Source organism: Panthera pardus, unplaced genomic scaffold (genome assembly GCF_024362965.1).
Source record: "Panthera pardus isolate Hobbes unplaced genomic scaffold, ASM2436296v1 HiC_scaffold_27, whole genome shotgun sequence".
NCBI classification, from domain to species: Eukaryota; Metazoa; Chordata; class Mammalia; order Carnivora; family Felidae; genus Panthera; species Panthera pardus.
Genome location: NW_026526843.1, coordinates 115,712,158 through 115,731,189, shown reverse-complemented (window position 1 = coordinate 115,731,189; position 19,032 = coordinate 115,712,158). Strand labels below are relative to the sequence as shown.

Genomic DNA, 19,032 nt, shown 5'->3' with positions numbered 1-19,032 from the left:
TGAGACCATGACGTAAGCCAAAATCAAGAGTCAGACATTCCTTTGACTGACCCACTCAGGCACCCCAAGGCACATGGCTCTTATTAAGGCCCGTATTAAACTGAAAGGATTATACCATTTTCCAATATAAGGAAGCAGGGCTCCTTATAGAAGTGGCTGATTTGGGGATCCAAAGAGGGAAAATACAGGATAAACCTACAACATCTTGTTGCACTGGAAAGATTGGAAGTGTTTTTTAAAAAAATAAATGAAGGGGTGCCTGGGGGCTCAGTCTTTTAAGCCTCTGACTCTTCATTTCCTCAGGTCATATTCTCACAGTTCGAGAGGTCAAGCCCCACGTTTGGCTCTGTGCTGACTGCATGGAACCTGCCTGGGATTCTCTTTCTCTCCCCCTCTCTCTGCCCCTTCCCTGCTCGCGTGTGCACGCGTGTTCTCTCTCTCTCCCTCTCTCTCAAAATAAATAAACTTAAAAACATAATTTTTAAAAAATGAAGATAAATCCAAGGGACACAGAAGCTGACCTTAAAGTGTGCCCAAGGGCCAAACCTGGAAAATTTGAGCAAGAAAATAATAGTGTAGTATTACATTGTAACCAAATACAAACAATAAATAGACGCGACTCCATCCTGATATAAATGAATACTTTAATAAACAATGACAAAGGAGACAAATATTCCTTACCAAAGAATTCCAAATAATTTACATAAATATTTCCTCCAGGAGGTGGAGTTTAGCCACCACCGCCCGCCCACCCCCGTCCTTGATTTGTAAGCTGCACTTTGTGAGTTACTGCCAAAAAGCAGAATATGTAGATGAATAAACAAACAAACCTTTACAGTGGAGAGAGTTGGCAAGCACTACCTTGGCCAGGTGATCAAGGTTAATATCAGCAGTGATAAGTCATGTTGAGAGCATGTACTGTTGACATAATGTAATAAGAAAGGCATATCACCATAGCGATATTCTTTCCAAAAATCCATAACCCAGTCTAATCGTGAAAAAAATGTCACACCAACCCAATTTTTGAGACATTCTATCAAATCCCCGACCAGTACTCCTCAAAACTGTCAAGGTCATGAAAAATAAGGAAAGACTGAGAAACTGTCAGACCAGAGGAGACTAAAAAGATGTGACAACAGAATGTCATGTGGCACCCCACAATGCATCCTGGAACAGGAAAAGAACATTAATGGGAAAACCTTAGAAATCCAAATAGAGCCTGGAGTTTAGTTCATAGTAACATACCAATGTGGGTTTCTTCGTGTTGCCAATGGGCGAAATGGTGAGGGATTAACTGGAACTATCTTCATGACTTTATGACAAATCTAGAATCTTTCCAAAATACGAAGTGGGTTAACATGATGGAGTGAAGCTTTAGCCCCTTAACCAGAAACCCAATCTTCTGGATCACTTCAATCATTCCAGAGACAAGGCATTTTGTAATCCAGAGACAAGGATGATGTTGGGTGAATTGGGGGAGTGGCCAGGAAACAGTGCTGAGTAGAGAGGTCATCAAAGAGTAAGAGACCCGGAGCACCTACAAGGCAGGGACTGAAAACTGTCTTCTCTGGCGTGACCCAGCGTCCTACACAGAGTGTCAGGTAGCTATAGAATCAAAATACAATTCAGTATGGGATCATGTGAATACAATGGGGCCTTGAAAACTCGGGGAAATGCAGTGCCACAAAAGATTTGTAATGGGCTTCTCGTGCTCTAACACATTGGTCGTATTGGTCGTATTTGAGCCTTTGCTTGACCTGGTCTGCTGTAATCCCCTGGGAGCCCTAGGGAAGACTCCTGTTTTTCAAAGGATTTTGTGATTATGTTCATCAGGCCAGAAATGAAATGAAGGAAAGATGCCTTTCCCCCCTGGAATTTCAAGACAATAAAAACAGCAGCTGTGAGATGAACCGTCTTAAATGTATAAAAGTTGAAGGAGTAAAAATGAATAAGAAATTATCTAAAGTCTTTAATTCACCTTCCTCTTGAGGTGGGAGGGTGGGATTTTTCACATAGCAGGTCGTGTTAATAACTGCTCACTGTTCTTTGGATTTAGGAATTGAGTCTTGGGGCACACGTCTGTTTGAGGAGTATTTGGGAATCATTTAGGAAATAGCAGAAACTGCCTTTTTCCCAAGTTCACACACCGAACTGGCCCTCGCACGTATCTCTTGGTGATGAGAAAGCCACCTTTCTTTTCGAATGTGCAGTACCTCATTCTTATCTTGGTTATAACCCAAAGTTCAGTGATAACAAATAGGAAGTAATGCTGATTTCCTTCATTCTATTTCAGTATACTTTCCCCACCAAGATAGGTAAGCCGTTACACATTTTCCTCTTTGTCCTAGATTTAAAAGGAAACATTTTTTTTCTTCACTAAATCCTCCTCCCTCAGCCTATTCTGCCTCGCACAGCCACAGTCGGAACTGCTGGTGATTTCCATTGTCAGAGTTATAATAAATAACTGTCTTCTTACTGCTCTGGGTTACTGAGGAAGGTGGGCTTCTGGTTCCTGGGGCTTCAAGGTCAAAGATTTGTACAACAGTTCTTTTCCAGCAGCCCTCCACTGCTGGCTGTCCTAGGGCCATTTGAAGTTAAGATAGGCTTTTATTGGAAGTGAAATGTCTGTATCTCTTTGTGATGTTTCCATGACATAGAATTTCTAAGAAAACAGAACCTAAAAACCCTCGCTCCCTCTAACTATTCATTCATGCATGTTTGGACTCATCCATTCCTTAAACACGCGGTGGCTACTGTGTGGTAGGATTTAAAAATGAATATGAAGCAAGGGGCTCTACACTAAATAGCTGACTATTTCGTGGAGGGACTCAATATACTATAAGAAGATAATCACCTTAGAGTGTAGCCAAGGCTGAACTAGAGAAATGACCAGAATTGGAGATGGTTTGAGTAGATGAGATGATGCTCACATGATGAGCAGAAATTCACTCTCCATAGTTAAGCCAAGGACTTTGTGCAAAGAGGGAATAGCATGGGCTGTCAGGCTCATGACAGGGCTTTGGTGTTCCCCATGCTGGGATCAGTGTCCCTGGATCTTAGTGAGTCACCGTGCCAGATTATCGTGGAACAGACAGGTTGAGGCAGGTTCTGAAGAGCCTAGCTCACTATCCAGAAGACACTGGACTTTTCCTCTCCAGCTTGTGAACCGATCGAGGTTTTTGCGGTATCGTCGGCCTCAGTGTATAATAATGTCTTCATATCTGGGACTGTTTTAAGAACGACCAATTATGTGTATTTAAAGCATTACCCACAATTTTAGAAAGATCCTCTGAAAAATAAGTCTACTGATGACAGCCACAAAATGGAGAGGCCTCTTTGCTGCCCTCCAGAGTCAGCCAGGGCTCAGTGCTTTTGAAAACGTAAGTCGAATCTGCACACACACTTCATTTCGGTGAGCGAGAAAATATTGGCATTAGGAAAAGTTTCAGATAACCAGATCAATGTATAGCAGCTTGAAACACGTTATTGGTAATTGCTTTGCATTTCCAAGTCTTTTAACTTTTAGTTTTATAGTTCATCTGGTTTTCCTGCACAGTTTATTCACCTAAGAGTCCTTCTTCATATACCTTAAGCTGGCAATAAGTATTGCACTTAACAGTAACTTTCAAAATTTAAATAGATTAAGATCAAATACCAAAAGCAATGTAAAAGGGAACTGGGAAAATATTTACAATACATATGATCAATTAAAGGCTAAATTAGTACACCTTGAAGAGTTTTCCATAGACCTCTCTCCTCCTTTTTAAAAGCTACAGAGAATTCCATTGGATGTGAATTTTGGTATGTCATTAAAATGGCCATTGGAAGGTACACTAGAAAGGCTTAATGCCGATATCTCCTGGGCATTGGGCTGGGGTCTGGAGAACCAGGGCAAGGTCCATATTTTCCATTTTACAATTTCAGAGTTATCTGGTCTACAAAAATCACATCTAAATTTCAAATACCAAAGAAGTTCCTCGAAAGTGAAGTTTCAGGATACGTCCAGCGAACATTTAGGTGAACTAAATTGTGGTAAAGAAAACTATTGATACTAATGCAAGCTTGTGGGCAAATGCTTTCAAGCTGGCTTTCATAAGACTCAGAGTTTCAAATTTCTCTCTTGATTTGAAGCATTAAGCATATAAGAAGATACTTAAAATATAAGGGTAATTAAATATTACGATATTTCTTCTCTATGCCTCGGGTTATCAATAAGCAGAATGGGAATGACCGTATTCACCTACATCAATGAGAGACCAGCATTTTTTATGTATTATTTAAGGTTTTAGAAGTTCAGATTGAGACTTGAAAAATAGGATTTTGAAAGAACATATTCCTAATTTTCTGTCTGCTGCTGTTAGGTTTTACTCCGTTTCTGTTGGTAAAATAACATTTAATTCTGATATTTCTCTTGGTCTAGTGACATAGGAATGTAGATTAGAAACAATGGGAAGAAATGAGCACTAGTAAATGAGACATTAGTTTTGATGCTTCACTCAGGAAGTAAATGCCTTAAGTCCAAAATGAATAGAACATATTCATGTAGCTGCAGCAGTATCTGGAACGGCATTAGATATATTAGTAGTTATGTAATAATTACCTATTAAAAGATCATTTTCAGAACAAGGTAAAATCATGACTCTTGTACGGATATAAAATTAACCCCTGTAAAGGATTTTATTTAACTCATTAATTAAGAAGGTGCTGTGATGTCACAAGTACTCCAAAGGAGAATCCAAGAAACAGATACGCGTACAGATCGGGAATATTGAAAGAAATATGCAAATAGAGGCGAAGTCCGCTTACGCTGTCGTGAAGGCAGTCAGTAGAACGGCGCTGACCTTGCAGGAGTTATAAAACAGCTCCCATAGAATCCGGTAACCAGGATCGGTGTGTTCCAGGCAGTTTTTCCCACTGAAGCACAGGCTCCCCCTGTCGATCCTGATGGAATTTTCTATTGATCTAGAAGTGTGAACACGTGTGCACTGAGGCCCTCTCCTAAAGAACACTGCATTTTCCTGGTTCAGAGAAGAAGACCCAAGAAAGACGAGCGGAGGCTGTAGTGACTCCGCTCAGTGCCAGCGGGATGGCGAAACCTGTCACCCGAGCTGGGGTCCAGCCCTCGCTGCCGGGATTCATGTATTATTGCCTAGAGATGACTGAGGATCGGAGGGCAGTTAATGTGACAACTATATGGGCTGTTCTCCCAAGAAATGAGAGAGGTCAAACCCATTTCTTGAATGCCTGCTCTGTGCCCAGCACCTCCTTGGCATTTTATAATCCTAGGCTCATTTAAACTTCACCGTGATCCTCAGCTAAGAAAACAAAGACGTAAAAACAAAGTCAGTTTCACTACCCAACAGGGGGAATCTGACAAGCTGACCCCCAAATCCCTGGTCTTTCTCCACTTACAGCAATACTACTCCAATCATTATGTGACTGAATGAATCTGGAAAAAGAGAAATGAAAATAGATCAATTTTTACCGGCTTGGGAGGGGAGAATATTTGAGGAGGGAACAAAATTAGGTAAAATTTGTCAAGGTTTACAGCATCACCTGTACTGCCTAAACCCCAGTCACTGCCATTTATGAAGCACCTGTTGTGTGTTAGGCGCTGTCCACTAATTTACCTGATTTGAATCGTCCTGACAACCCGGTGACGTATTATCCCCATTTTACATATGAGAAACCAAGGTGCGGAAATGTTCAGGAAACGTCCCACAGGCGGTCAGTGGGGTTGCAATCTAGGTTTGGCCCGATTTCAAAGCTGGTTGCTTTTGTCCGGGGCCGTCCCCTTCCTAGCCTATCTCCGGGTGCCATGCCATACCCCCAGATGGCTAAATGCTCTGCAACAGCCTGCAATGTGGCCTTGGCCTTGAGAGGCTCCACTGGCCCAACAGGCCTCTCCCTAAGTGCTTGCGGGGCCTTCAGAGTACTTTCCCTCCTGCCTTGCAAGCCCACTCAGCAGAAGCCCCTGGGCCCCCCAGCGCCTCTACTGCCCTCATGGGGACTGCTCTTCGCAGCTGTTTCTCCAAGGCTGTCTCCCAAAAAAAACCCAAACAACAACGACAACAAAAAAAACCCCGCCGTGAATGGACGCACAGAAGTTCCTGCCCCTTTGCTGGGGAGGGTAGCTACCTCAGTCTTGGAGACATACTCTGCTTCCCCCCTGGAGAGGCAAGGAGGGCCATAGTGGAGGGCCATCACTTCTAGTGATCATTCGAAAGAAGCCCCTGCCTACTAATTGGCATAAATAATGTCTCTCCCTTCCCCACGCCCTTTGCTTTCCTCATCTAAATCCAACAAGTCCCCTGTAGTGCTGTGCTCTGGCTCCCCCTCTGAGCTGCCTCATACTAAGATCCGGAGTCTCACAAAGAGCTCACGTGTGGAACGCGATATGCACTGAGTACCTTCAAATCGCTTCCGTTACCCTCCGTTCCAGTGTTTGCCTTATACTCTTAATTTAGACTCCTCGGCTGTTTAACTTTAAAAGATCGAATAGCCCTTTATGGTTGTTTGTACATTGTTATCCCTTTTGAGTACTTGTCAATTTCCCAAGCATTGCCTGGAGGTAAAGCCACTGGCAGGAGGTAGCCCAGGGCATCTCCTGGTAAATCGGGAGCCTTTCGGGCCTTGCCTTCGGGCAGCATCCAGAAGATGCCTGGGAGACGGGGAGAACTCCACACTCTTAGCTTGAGGACTAAACATGTATCTACCTTCAGCTTTTCCCCGCAACACCCACAGTACAAAACACAGAAGTACTGTTATCGCAGTAAGTAAAAATAAATGTCATTTTTGTTTGAAATGTCTCTAAGTTACTTGCATCCAAATCCAAACTTTGAGGTCAAGATTCTCTCCCCGATCGTTAAGCCTGACCTTCATTTATTGAACTACTGCGCTCCCTTCTCCCACAATGAATAATTCACTCTTCAGCCAAGCATGTCTGTGAATTAATTAAATGAAAACTACACAAATGATCATAAGAAAACCCTTACTAAGTTGCATATAAAATATATTTATGCTGTTTACAGATAGACGTTGCTATGGGAACAATTTGTTTTGTTTTGTCTTTAATGTTTTATTTATTTTTGAGGGCGAGAGAGACAGAGGGCAAGCAGGGGAGGGGAAGAGACAGAGGGAGACACAGAATCCAAAGCACGCTCCAGGCTCCGAGCTGTCAGCACAGAGCCCGATGCGAGGCTTGAACCCACAAACCGAGAGATCATGACCTGAGCCGAAGTCGGACACTTAACCCACTGAGCCACCCAGGTGCCCGGGAACAATTTGTTATCTAATTTTTGACTATTTGGCACACGAATTGAAGTATGGGCAGTGTGCAGTTTCTTTCAAGTATGCATTTATATGACATCGAACATGGCAATGGCTTAATGACAACTAGACTGGGGTGGGTTTTTCCCTCTCCTTTCCTGCTTGTTTCCCCTTCCTTGCACGATCCATTTCAGGCTTTATATCTTGATGAACTATGTTTTAGTGGTTCAAGACTACAGCTCACAACAGTAATTCTGTCTCATAATTGATAAATGTTCATTCTGCTTTGTAATTGGAAGTAATCAGGCCATGTCCTGGCTTTTCTGGAGCACTCCACGAGAGGCCCATGACCTACTCTTTCCTACCCTTCCAGGCAAGCATCTGTCCTCAACTTGTCACCATCTGAATGACTGTGTCTACATTTACATGATATGATATATGTTCTCAAATCTGAAGGACTTTGTAAAGGGGTTGCCTAATTATTATTGTTCACTTGATTGAAAATTTCCCAGCTCTAAAGCTATGGTCTGTCAATGACGATGTCACCAAAACTTTAATCTGCTTCAACTAGGGTCATGTTGTGTGGTCAGTAGTGAACATTTGTATACCATAATAGCGATTTTATTTCTGTTTCTCGTAAAGGTGATATTTTCTAAATTGAAGAAAACAGCCACAAAAAAAATAGTAAGATTCATGAGCTTTTTGCTTCATATATATAAAATTCTGAAAAACACCTTGCCTTGTCTTCAAAAGACAGATATTCCAGGTGTTCCTAAGGGACTCCTGGTGACAGGGCTCCCTAAAGAACGTAATCACTGTTCCCAAAATGCCATACCTTATACACTGCTTTTTGAGGTTCTCAGTTTGTTCTAGACTTTAAAAACCTCTGATGGTTCCATGGGCGCCCGGGTGGCTCAGTCGGTTAAGTGTCTGACTTCGGCTCAGGTCATGAGCTCACAGTTTGTGGGTTCAAGCCCAGTGTCAGGCTCTGTGCTGACAGCTCAGCGCCTGGAACCTGCTTCTTATTCTGTGTCTCCCTCTCTCTCTGCCCCTCCCCTGCTCACACTCTGTCTCTCTCTCTCTCTCTCTCTCTCTCTCTCTCTCTCTCTCTCAAAAAACTAAATAAACATTATAGAAAAATTGAAAGAACAACAAACAAAAAACATCTGGTGATTCCTGCAACAGCAAACCCCGTTTACTCTTTTTCAAACTTAGAGTCACACACTGCCTCCCCAATAACTCTTAGACCCTGTGTTCAAGTGATATGTTAAAGTGAGCTCACAATGCACTCCGCCATTTTCAAATCTTATAAACATTCTAAGCCGATCGTATTAGGGTTCTAAAAACTCCTTCAAAGATACGATCGGAGGAGAAGTGAGGAAGGTCCCGTTGAAGAAAGAATAAATGCCACTTTCAGAAAAAAGACGGGCCCTCGTTCTAAGATGAAAATGAAAGCCAAAGTCATTCCTTGTAGCCAAGAGTCACAATTGCGGTGCTATTGACGACTGAGGCCCTGGGCTTCTTCGTCCTGGGGGCCTGGGCTGCAGGGCGTGGAACAGCATTCCCGGGCTCTACCACTAGAGGCCAGTAGCACGTCCCAACCCCAGCCCGGGCAGCCAGAATGGTCTCCAGACACTGCCAAGGGTACCCAAATGTACCGCGGGGCGTAACATTGCCCCCTGTGGGAACAACTGCCTAAGAGCCTCCCCACAGCGGATAGCCACCAGATCATTTTCTATGTGAACTAACCACAGTTGTTGAAAATCTGACCTGCTCCCTCCCAGCAAGGTCGAATATTTAAGGTAGGACCGCAGAAAACATTTGAAGTTAGTTGCGTAATATAATTGAGAGGCGAGGCCAGGAAATCTCCAAAGGGGACATTGATGGAGTACTTTGGTTTTGTACCTTTAAAGCATAATGTTGCTCTACCTGTTTTGCTTATTAAAAGGGGCTTCAAGGGAAACCTGTTTTTATTTGTAGCTCACTGGTTCAACGAATGCCACTTAAAACGCTTCCACTTCAACAAAATCTCAGCGGACAACGAAGGGTAAAAAGTCAGCCAGCCCTATGGAGAGGGCATGGTAGAGAAAAGAAGGTAGAACAGCCCCCAGAGACTTCCTGAGAGACCAGACCCCCCAAAACACTTCCTGTTACTCCCAGCTTTAAAGGCAAAATTCGGTGTCTCCTGACTGGCTCGGTCAGTGGAGTGTGCGACTCTTGATCTTGGGGTCCCGGTTCGAACTCCTCTTTGGGTAGAGAGATTACTTTTAGAAAAAAAGACTAAATGCAGTTACAGTCATAACATGGAATCCTAGAACGAAACTTTGCTTTTTTAAAAAAAATTGTTTTAATGTTTTATTTCTTTAATTTGATAGAGAGAGGGGGAGAGAGAGAGAGAGAGTGCGAGAGCATGAGCAGGGGAGGGGCAGAGAGAGAAGGAATCCCAAGCAGGCTCCAAGCTGCCCGCACAGATCCTGACGGGAGGCTTGAACTCAAAAACGGTGAGATCATGACCTGAGCGGAAAACAAGAGTCAGACGCTTAACCGACCGAGCCCCCCGGGTGCCCCAAAACTTTGCTTGTTAACACAGCTGTTCTCTGACTTCAGCCTCAGCACATATTCTGTGCAGCCCATAGGTTTGTCCTTTCTCGGGGGTCCATATCTCCCTGGTGAGAACCACTAGATCAGCTGTTCTCCGAGTGTGAGCTGAGGACCCCAGGGAGTTTGGAAGACCCATCAGGGGGTCCAGGATATTGAAACTATTTGCGTAATAACGCTGAGGTTTTAGTTGCCCTTTTTCCTCTCAGTCTGTCACAAGCACACAGTGACATTTTCTGCAAGTGCGATCTCACAAGAGATGGAATACAGAAGCCGAGACGAGCAACCAGCTGTCTTGTGTTAATCCAGGCATTAAAGAGATTTGTGAAAGTGGAAATCAATCCTACCCTCCTCACTAATTTGTCTTGTTTGCGACAATGGTTATATTTTATAAATGTGTGGCTTGTGTTAAAATCTATGGCTTTATTTTTTTTTTAAAGGGCAAAGTGATGTTTATTTATTTTTGAGAGAGAGAGACAGACAGAGCATGAGCAGAGGAGGGGCAGAGAGAGAGGGAGACACAGAATCCGAAACAGGCTTCAGGCTCCGAGCTGTCAGCACAGAGCCCAACGTGGGGCTTGAACCCAAGAACCATGAGATCATGACCTGAGCTGAAGTCAGACGCTTAACCGACTGAGCCACCCAGACGCCCCTAAATGGCTTTATTATTGTTCTTATATATTAATAAGCATTTTAGAAAATTTTCTCAGCTTCTGTTTCCAACATGGTAAAGCTCAATAAATACAACGCATATACGTGAAAGCTCTTTGAAGTCCCCAGCAATTCATAAGCAGATACAAGGGGGTCCTGAGTCCAGGGACCTCAGTCCTCGAGTCTCAAGAGAATGAGAATATTCTGTTGGGTGTATGTGGACAGCGAAAGATCAGACTCAAAGGAACCTGCAGCGTGGCGGGGGGTGGGGGGGAACATTTTAAATCCACACTGAAAGGGAGTTAGAAGTCTCAGGGCTGGGATTCATTAACATCTTCAACCCAATAAAATGCCCCATTAAAAATGAGGTTTCTCTTCTGACACTCTCCTATCTCCTGAGGGTACTCATTAAACAGGAAAATCAATAAAGGGACTCTCCTTCCTGACAGCTTTTGTATCGTCTTCACCTTCTACTTACTCATAAAGAGAAGCTCTGATTTCACAAGAGGGACTGCGGGTCCCTGGGCTGTCTGGTTGTCCCCTCCACCCGATCCATCGTTCCCTGCTGGAAATGACAGATCAAGGCAGCCCCTCAAGTGATGCCGTTCATGGAGAACTAATTAATGTGTATGATTATTCAAAGTTGGGTTGGTGGGGGGGCACCCGGAAAGCCCGCTTATGGCTAGCTCATCAGGATTTGCTGTCTTGCCATGAATATGGCAGGTTCATCACCCTTATGTTCCCCGTTTGTTAAGTAGGTTACAAAAGCATCCAGAAAACTTCATTTCGTGATGGGCTAAAAAGGAAGCTGTGAATTGATTTTTAAAGCCCGATCTTTTCAAGACTATATCTTACCTCACTTGTGACCCTCTCTGTTACTCAGGCCTGATAAAGTCGAGGCCCACGTGGATGAGCTTAAACCCCTTACCTGGGAACACACAGCAGGTCAGTTACAGTCTTAGCATCAAGCTGTTTTAGTGTTTCAAGAAACCTTTTAGCACTGAACCCAAGTGCTTCTTAAATTGCCCTTCGAAGATCTGTTCACAGCTAGTAACCCGTTCCCCCAGAAAGATGCATTTGGTAGGTAGCATAATGGCCCTCCAAAGAGTTTCATGCCCTCATCCCCCAGAATCTGTAAATACGTTATATAACACGGCCGGGAGGAAATCTTGGTTGCTTGTGAAATCAAGGTGTCCCATCAGCGGACCTTAAAGCAGGGAGATCGGCCTGGATCATTCCGATTCACAAGACCCATTGCATGTGCGAGAGGGAAGCAGAAAGGTGTCAGAGTGATGCAACGTGAAACAGTTGGGAAACTGATGATGATGAAATGTGAACCGATTGTTCGCCATTGGTGACTTTGAAAATCAAAGGAGGCCGCAAGCCAAGGAATACCGGTGGCCTCTAGAATCTTGAAAAGACCAGGAAACCAATTTCCCCCTGGAGCCTCTCCATAGGGTACAGTCCAGCAGACACATTGATTTTAGCTCAGTGAGACCTATTTCAGACTTCTGAACTCCAGAAGTATTTGCAGCTAAGTTCAGAGTCCAAGTGGATTGGTTCTATGTGCTTCTCATAAAAAGAAGGGCTTTCACTTCATGTTGGATGGATTTCTTTGTGTATATATATAATGAAAGCAAACTCGGGAAAAGAGGTTCATTTCAGACTTCTTTGTAATTAATCATGCTGAGGTTGGGGGGAGGAACAGTACCAGAGATTCCCGCTCTGCTCAGAGGCCACATCAATGCAGACACTGAGATATGTCTGGGCCTGCAAGGACACTGGAGGCGGTCCATCTGTCCAGGGGCGTTTTCCTTTTTATCGTAGTGCATTCTCGGCCGCTTAAGGCCTCCAGGCGACGTTCGTGAAAGTGGAAACCTGTCAGTCCCTTCCTTCCTTCCCGGCAGCACCCTCAGGCACTCTTGTGGGAATCCGAGGGGGCAAAACAAATCCGTTGTCAAGGTTGCAGGAGGCAGGCGGAGTCCTGAGTCCTGGCGCAACGAAGTCCTTGGAGGGCACCTTCTCCGTGGTGTCCCGGGTGCTGTAGGGAGCTCTTCCCCGCCCAACCCTATGGCAGCCCACTGCTACCCGGGTCGTGTTTCAAATCTGAACAATCTTGTTTGCGAACTGAAGAGGAAAGGAGGATCATTTAATTTGAAGGATCCTTCACTGTTGAGCCACTTTCTGTCTGTCGGAAGAAAATAGGTAGGGGTCGGCATTCCCTCTGAGGCCAGTTGGATGTGCTGTGTCTTTCCTCTGGGCTGGCCAGAGGTCTTTGAGAGACAGAGATGCCTGAATCTCATGAGGGCTGTCCCTGGAAGCCCCTTTGATTCTTGTTAGATTGTGAATCCAGGGACCTGTCTTAAGACACCTACTGAATTCTAAGCCCCTTAAGGAAAAAAATCATGTCTTCTCATTATCCTTCGATCCCTGCAGAAGCCGAAGCCTCATGCCTAGGGGAGAGATGACATTGTGTTAGGTACTCTGCGTTTCTAAAATAAATCCCCCCAAATCAACCTGCTCCTGGAGAGGGCTGCATCTCCGTAGAAGAGAGGAGACCCTTATGCAGACCGCTGTCACGTGAGCCAAGTAAGAGCAGTGCAGTTGGAGAAGTAGAAAGGAAGCCAGGAGAGGAGGGGGGCCGGCGGGCTGCGCGATGGAGAGGCGTTATTTGCAGAGTGAGCCTTTGGAAGCTTTGGGGGAAGAGGCTCTGAGTTGGGTGTTGGCTGCCTGCACGATTTTATCTCACACAAGGATGGCGGTTGAGACATTCCACAATCGGAGGGCTCTGTGGGCATAGAGGTGAGAGACCGTGGGGAGCCTGAAGCCATCACGTTTGGCCAAAGTTGAGGTACCTGCGTGGGAGACGGGGACAGAGTTCCTAGGAACCCAATAGAACCTAAGAGGGCGGCTTGGATTGGGGCGCGGGCTGCGCACACTTGAGTGTTGCTGATGAGATGCGACGCACTGAGTTCTGCCCAGAACTAGCCTTGTGCGGTTTTTTTCCACTGTGGGAAGTGGTAATCACGTCCCACACGTAGGTTGGAGCATACGTAGCTTTTAAGGCGATCATCGTATTAAACTCACAGATTCACACAGAACACCCAAATGATATAAAGACAGTTATAGATATAAAATCTATGTCTATCTATATAGCTATGTTATAATTGTCTATAGCTAATATGTATTCTGAGATCCATATGTGTGCGTGTGCTGATGTCCGTGTTTCTCAATTTTTTTTCATTATTTCCTCCCAAGTAAAAGAAGCTTTCTTTAACGTTTTTTTCCCCCCTAATTGCCCCTCCATTTAATTTTGATAACACAGGTACTTCTACTGTATACAAGTTTATATATTGCATGTATATCTGTTCTCTCTATATAAGAAGAGTAAGATTTTTTTTGCCTCTCAAGAACCAATTTCCACCCTCTTAGGAGCGGTATCACCCCTACTGAGAACACATAATATATATGTCCATGTATCTAAGTAGTCATTTGTGTGTTACCTCATTGCACAAAAGAGTTAGGATGCCAAATCAAATGTTACTTATTCATTCACAATAGAAAGTGTTACTTTCCAAAGGAATGAATACTCCCACCTTCCAACCACCTACCAGGAAAATGGAAGTAGTCGATGGAGGGGGAGAAAAAAGACCGCTTAAAGACCATTGAGTTAAAGAAGGTAATGTGGATAGTCATGGAGAGTAATTCTTCCAAGGTATAGAAATACCTGATGAACTATTCCTCTCTCTTAGCATGCAAAATCTTACTTTAGTGAAAAAAGACATCTATCTGCGATGGATAAAATATTGCTGTCTCTTTGACCATGCGGAACGAATTTTCAAAATCTGCTTTTTCCATTCTGGTTTTTCTAGATACCCTTCATAGCACCCTTCCAGATTTATGATAACACAGCAATTGTCTCATACTTGTTATAATGCAGGTCAGTTGTTGATAGCCCTTGAGACCATCTTTGTTTTCTTAATTGGATTAGACTGCAGATTCTAGTATCATCAGGGACACACTGCAGAGCCATCTACCAGGGAGAGTTACCTCAGCAGATCCATTATGTGCTGTCTGGAGTCATTTCATGAGCCAGGGAGTGGACGGAGTATGTTGTACTCAACGTGGTTGCTGATGTTTAGCCTGACACTTTTGTCATTATATAATAATGCTTTTTTGATATTTTATTTTTTTTAAATCTATGGATTTTATAGACACAAATCCATTTTAATCCATCAGGAGCTAATTAGTTAGTGCCTTCTTTAAATTTGTATTGCACTGAGAAGTTGGAGTCTTGTAAAGCAAGACATTGGAGTAGGTGACAAGTTCAAGTTGCAGATTTATTTTAAAAATAATGGGGCTCCGGGGTGGCTCAGTCAGGTAAGCATCTGACTTCGGCCCAGGTCATGATCTCACGGTTTGTGGGTTTGAACCCTGCATTAGGCTCTGTGCTGACAGCTCGGAGCCTGGAGCCTGCTTCGGATTCTGTGTCTCCCTCTCTCTCTGACTCTTCTCTGCTCTCTCTCTCTCTCTCTCAAAAATAAAAAATAAACATTAAAAAATAAAAATAAAATGGGCTTCTCTTTCCAGTATGGCCAAAGAAATTCCTCCTAGACTTATTTTCCTCTATACCGTAACTATTAATTCTAGACACGATAAGAAAAAAATTTAAACACCTACCACAGGCACTGGAAAATGAACAGAAGTAAGAAGATCCTGGAGGGGTGTTGACACTTTGAAGAAAGGAATGGCAAGGGATGTTTGCCAGTTTTTATGGCTTTTCATCTAAGGGCACGTTACAGTTGGCCCCATGTCAAGTGGCTAAAATTCCAGTTGGAAAAAAACAAAACAAAACTCCTTCATTCTCTCGATAAACCCTGCCCAGATCTCTAGTAGATTCCTCAACCACACACTAGAAGCAGTCTAGCCAAGGTTAAGAGAACCAAACTGAAATTTGAGCTGATGCCTAAGTGATAGAGTATGCAGTTGGAGCCTAACCAAGATAATTGATTGAAATAAATGCTTTTTAGAGAAATACAACAGAACACAGACACCGCAATATAATATCACAATGTCCAGGATATACTCTGAAATTACTTGACGTATAATCAATAGAGACCAGTATTGGTGATGACTATGAGCATAACCGTGCTCAGTGACCTCAAAGAAAATAGATGTATGGTAAATGAAAAGCTAGTAACTCTCAGGAGAGTGCTAGAATTCATTAAAAATAATGGAAGTTACACAATTGAAAAATGTGGTATCTGAAAAGTAAGTATGGCACAATGACTTTAAGGTTTTTTTTAATGTTTATTTATTTTTGAGAGAGAGATAGTGTTGAACAGGAGAGGGCAGAGAGAGGGGCACAGAATCCAAAGCAGGCTCCAGGCTCTGAGCTGTCAGCACAGAGCCCAATGTGGGGCTCAAAGTCACGAACCATGAGATTATGACCTGAGCCGAAGTCGGATGCTCAACCGACTGAGCCACCCAGGCATCCCAACTTTAAGATTTATATAAAAATCTACACTAGTGCCACATTAATTGTCAAGAACTCTTGCTTTAAGTAACAGCCAAAGATCATTTGTAACCTGCTTAATAATTTTAAGTAAATATACTATGCCAGTGTGGTAGCTAAAGTTTTAAGAAAAGATTAAAGGGTCTTATACACTCTTTTATTGTTTACTAAGTTGTTTGTTAAATCTCTTATTTTTTATAGAGTACAGTAACAAATTTCATCCGGTGTATGTCCGAGTTATTACAGCTTTTGAGCAGGATAAAAATTGGCATAATGTAACTGTATCTGTGAATTCTTATTGTCCTAAAATGGATTATTTTCTTGCTGTCTTTCATTTGTGTAGATGATGTCTTGTTGTAATGACTTTTTATTAAAGCCAATAACCCGATGACATTGACTAAAGAGAAATATATGAATTCTCCTTCACCTCTGGAGATGGGATATTTGCTTCTTGTCCTTTTGGCTGAGATCAAGTATAGAGATGGGACACTTGAAAGGAGTTTGGTTATCGACTCCGGGTATCTGGATCTAATTTGCTTGAGAGGAGACTTTGTTTCCTAGTTTCTGTTGCCAGCAGAGACACTGATTAGCCCAGCTCATCTCTTAGTGCTGGGCCAAATCACAGGACCAGTGGTCAGCCTATGAATTGGATTCCCTTGCATTAGGTGTCTATCCCTATCCAATGAGATGTGGCCCTCATTGGCAGTGGGCCGTAAGGCAGTGATCTCGCCAATTGTCATGGACCTTTTTGCAAGATTAAGAGTTCAGTGCAGAACCCAAAATGAAAAGTGGACTTGACAATAGTTCATTTTCTGTCGGAGTTTGTCACGTAAGTGGGCATTGAGAATGTTCTCTTGGCATTTATTCCAGAAATATTTATTGAGCACCTACCATGTCCTAGAAACTGTAACAAATGCTATAGCTCTTGACATTGAACCTGTGGCCCTTGCCGTCCAGTATCTCATAGTCTTGTAGGAGACAATGACAGTAGAGCAAGAAGGCCAGCTCCGTGTCATCCAAAGTTTATAGAAAGTAAACTCGGGCTCGAACAGGAGCCCCCAAAAGAGGGAAGTGCCCTAATTTAGCCTGGGGTACAGGGAGCCAAACAAGGTTTCTTGGTTTTGTTTTGCCTTTTTTTTTTTTTTAGGTTTATTTATTTATTTTGAGAGAGACCCAGAGAGTGGGAGCACGGGAGGGGCAGGGAGAGAGATTTCCAAGAAGGCTCTGCCATGTCAGTGCTCAAACCCAAGAAACTGAGATCATGACCTGAGCCGAAACCAAGAGTTGGACCCTTAACTGACTGAGCCATCCAGGCGCCCCCCAAAGATTTCTTAACAAAAGTGGTAACTGGACTGAGAGCTGAGAGAGCAGGAAGTGTTAGGCGAATAGATGAGGGGTGGGAACAGTATTCTATAGGAAGGGAAACATGAGGAAAGCAGGGAGCAGGCAGGCCTTCGAGCTCCCGGGCCTGTAACAGTGCCCCCAGTGCCGCGTGTGATGTCGAGGACCTGGTGAATGTATGAGGGAGTGAGGCTCCTAACCCAGCCCTGTGTGGTGGGCCAGCCCTCCCTGATTCCCAGTAGAGTGCTCTATAGCCCACCCCCCTCAGCCCATCACCTGCCTGGGATTCTTCAAACATGCCTGGTACCTTCCAGCTGTTTCGTTTGCATTTCCCTCTGCCAGATGTGCCCTTCCCTCAGGAATCCACCCGACTCCCTCCCTCAGCGCCTTCACATTCTTGCTGGAAGTCCATCATTTCAAGGAGGCCTTTCTTGCCTCCCCCTCCCACCCTGCCTCCTGACCCTTGTTAAAATCCACTTCCTGTCATTTTTCTCCACACCGCTTCTTAGCCCCTCCCATTATGTGTTGTCGATTTCCGTATTTTATTGTCCGTCTCACTAAAATGTGAGCTCCCCTGTTGTTTGTTACCTGCTCTCCCTACAGTTCTTAGAGCAATGCTTGGCATGTAGTAGGTTAATAAAAATATTCATGAAATGCGTGAATGAGTGAAAGACCTTTTTCCACCTCCTTGTCCAATATGCCATCATCGTGAATTAACTACCATAATTTCACTGTACGCCCCTGACTCCGAAACTCAGATGTTAAAGTAGATCCCGGAGGATACGTTGGTTTCGTTTCGAGACAGAGAATAGAAATGATCGAATTGGATTGGTTTGCCCTGATAAGTTAATAATAATTGCCTGATGAAAACTTGTCCGCTCCCCGCCTGCATGAAATGAAGTACGTGTCTCACGTCCGACGATGCAACACTCCAGGACGTGGCCCTCGTCTCGGGTTGCATCTTTAGAGGTAAAACCTGAGACGAGGATTTCCGGCGAGGTGAGTTATTGGAAAGTTTTCCAGGAGAATCCCGCCGTGGGAGTCAGGAAGCGTAGAGGAATACAGGTCATGGGCCACCACCAGCATCTATGCCCTTGTAGCCTTCTTCTTACTACTCTCTGGTCGCCCCGATCCCTCCCTACTCCGGGCGTCCCCTCCTGCCATGCTTACTCATCCCGTAAGTCTGATTTCCTCTGCTACCTTCTCAGTCAGGCTTTTCCTGGGCCCCAGAACCTCATGGCGCTTTCATTGTTGCAAACCCTCGTCACATGCTCCACCCTGGGATCTGCCCTTACCCGTGTCACAAAATGGCTATTTGTCTCTGCACAAGTCACTGTGTCCAGATACCCATCTGTCAAGGGTTTGCAGTCTGACCACTCAAATCCCTTCCAGGGCAAAAAATTCTCTGATGCTGTGACTTAGCCATATTCCTGTGTATTAAAATCATGAACGTATGCGTCGGCGTTCGCCAGACTGCAAACTTCTAAGAATAAGAATAGTTTGCTTTCGGAGCTACACCTGTGTCTTCTGAAAATCGGAAATATTAATCAATTCCTGGGCTTCACAACCTAGGAATAATGTATGCATAGGGCCGGGTGCGTACAACTCTCTTGAAATAGATGGTCAATATATTGATATACCTTTGGGCTTCATGAAGA

At 44.0% G+C, this 19,032-nt stretch overlaps 1 protein-coding gene across 9 annotated transcripts in view; it reads left to right on the top strand.

The window, feature by feature from the left end:
• The window catches only part of FRMPD4 (FERM and PDZ domain containing 4), an 843,299-nt gene that overhangs the window by 708,944 nt on the left and 115,323 nt on the right, over window positions 1-19,032 (top strand). The gene's annotated exons all lie outside the window — the stretch shown is intronic.